Source organism: Buteo buteo, unplaced genomic scaffold, assembly GCF_964188355.1.
Source record: "Buteo buteo unplaced genomic scaffold, bButBut1.hap1.1 HAP1_SCAFFOLD_37, whole genome shotgun sequence".
Lineage (NCBI taxonomy): Eukaryota > Metazoa > Chordata > Aves > Accipitriformes > Accipitridae > Buteo > Buteo buteo.
In genome coordinates, this window is record NW_027439207.1 from 1,055,001 (window position 1) to 1,057,500 (window position 2,500).

At 78.0% G+C, this 2,500-nt stretch overlaps 1 non-coding gene across 1 annotated transcript; it reads left to right on the plus strand.

Annotated features, from left to right (window-relative positions):
* The first annotated feature begins 1,766 nt into the window (after positions 1 to 1,766).
* LOC142027575 (5.8S ribosomal RNA) lies at positions 1,767 to 1,919 on the plus strand. The gene has a single exon (XR_012649188.1). It is a non-coding gene; the product is annotated as a 5.8S ribosomal RNA (ribosomal RNA).
* Positions 1,920 to 2,500: the final 581 nt, after the last annotated feature.

Consider the following 2,500-nt stretch of genomic DNA (forward strand, 5'->3'; position numbering starts at 1 on the left):
CGCACCTTGTCGGGCTGCTGCGAAGCAGCCCGGCCGGCCGCGCAGGGGAAAGGCCTCCGGGCATTCCGGGCGGGTGCGTGGCGCCGGGTGGGGCGGCGGCGGCCGTTCCCCCCCCGCACCTCTCCCCACGAGGGAGCCGGGGCGGGGGGGGCGCTCTGCCGCCGCCGCCTCCTCTGGTGGGCGAGGCCCCCGCCGGGCTGTGTCCCGCGCCAGCGGGCGGCCCGAGCCACGGCTCTCCTCCCGGGCGCAGCGCCGGGCTACTGAGGGAAACCCCGGGCCCCGGGAAGGAGGACGTGGTGGTGGCGGTGGATGTCGGGCGCGCCCCCGCGGGCGGACGCTCCCCCGAGGGCGGCAGCGGGGGAGGCACCCCCGCGGGGCCTTCAGGTCGTTTCCCTCACCCCAGGGCCAGGTACCTAGCGTCCGCGCCTCCGCGGCCCTCCCTCGGCGAGCCCGGGGGTCGAAGGCCGTGGAGCCGGGCGGAGGTTTAAAGACGCGGGCGGCTCGATGCGACCCGGGGGGGCGGCCGGGCGGCGGTGCCTTAAAGGGGCCGGGAGTTCCTCCCACGAAGGCCCTGGTGGGCTGCCGCCCGTGCTCATCCCGCGGGCAGCCGTGCCGGGGAGGGGTCCCGCTGCCCCCTCCTCTCCGCGGTCCGGTCTCGGTGGAGACCGCGGTGCGGTCGGCCGTAGCCGGCCTGCCTGCCTCGAAACGGGCGGCCCCGGCGTGAGCGCGGGCTCACTGCCCGGGGTGGCGGGTCCCCGCGGTGGGGGCTCGCTGGGCGGCTGCCGGGCCGCCGCGACTCCGTCGCAGCGCTGCGCCGCGCTGCGCTCCGTTCCCCCCCTCGCCCTGGCGAGCGCTCGGCGGTCTCCCGCCACTGGCTGCTGGCAAGGGCGGCACCCCGGCTGAGCGGCGGCGGCGCCGCTCGGCCTGTCGGTCGGCCGGAGGGCGCCCGGTGCCGGCCGCGGCTGTCCCGTCCCGGGCCCTGCCCGCCGCTTCCCCGTCGCGCTTCCCGGCCGCGCCGGGCAGGTGGGCGGGGGCGGGCGGGGGCACCCCACGCGCGGTCTCCGCGTGGAAACGGGGAGAGCGGGCGCTGTCCCCGGCTTAGCGCCGTCCGCCTTCCACCTGGGGCGTGCCCGTGGAAGGGGCCGAGGCGAGAAGCGGTGGCGGTGGTTCCGGGAGGGCAGCCGCTCTGGTGCGGCAGCGGGTGCCGTCCGGCAGGCCGCGGGCGGTGCGTCGCCGGCTCTGGCGGTTGCCGCCTCTTGGAGCTGCTGGCGTGGCCGCGGAGTTGCCGTCGGGACGAGCCCGGGGGAGCTGGCTGTCGTAGCGCGGCGCAGCCGGCACGGAGGCGTGCGCGGGGCCGGTGGGGCTCCCCGCTGCTGCCCCGCAGCAGCAGCAGCCGTGTCGTCCGGAGCGTGGTGGGCAGGCCGCGCGCGGTCGGGTGCATCGCTGCCTCTGGCCAGAGGCCGGGCCGAGCCCGTGCGCCTGGGCCGCCTCCGATGCGAGCAAGGCATTTCCCAGGCCGGTCGGGAGCGCGGGCTCCCCAGCCTCGCCGCTCGGAGTTTTCCGTTCCTTTCCCCCCCCCCTTTCTCTGTGTGTGCTCGTACGGTCAGCAGAGGCGCGGCTTCTCCGTCGTGCTGCGCCGTGCCCCCTCCGCGCGTGCGGAGGGGGGTGGGCGGGCGGGCGGTGGGCCATCCTCCGGAGGGGCCGCTCGCCTGTGGCGAAGCGGTCCTGGCCCCCCCGCGCGTGCGGGGCGGTGCCGAAAGCCAGACAACTCTTAGCGGTGGATCACTCGGCTCGTGCGTCGATGAAGAACGCAGCTAGCTGCGAGAATTAATGTGAATTGCAGGACACATTGATCATCGACACTTCGAACGCACTTGCGGCCCCGGGTTCCTCCCGGGGCTACGCCTGTCTGAGCGTCGCTTGACGATCAATCGCCCGTCTGTGCCGCCGCCCCTCGCCTCGCGGTGGGGCGGCGGTCGCAGCGGCGCGGCTGGGGCGCCTCGCAGGCCCGCGCGCGCGCGGCCCCGGGCCCGGGGAGTCGTTCCCCGCAGCCCGGCGGCGGCCGCTGCCAAGGGCCTTCGTCCCCCTAAATGGAGACTCGGGGAGCGCTCCGAAGCTCCCCGCTCCTGGAGCACCCGCTGGGCGGAGCTCGTCCCGCCGGGGCCGTCAGGGTTCGTCGAGCCGGTCGGGCCTGGCGCGGCGGTGGGGAGAGAGGAGGGGGGAGGTGCGGGCCTCGCCCCCGGCCTCCCGCGCGGGCGGCTGTCTGCGGGTGGGTACCGCGGTGGTACCGTGCCGTGCTGCCGCGCGCGCGTGTGCGTGCCGGGGACGGGGGTCACCCCCGTCGCCCCCTCCCAGCCTCTTCTCCCCGACCCCCCCGCCGCGCCCCGGGCGGCGGCGGCGGCGACCGCGCGGGCGGTCGCCGTTTCGCCGTTGGCCCGGGCGCCCGCCCGGCCGTCTTCCCTGGCCGTGTTCCCGGGGGGCCGTCTCCGGGCGCGTCTGA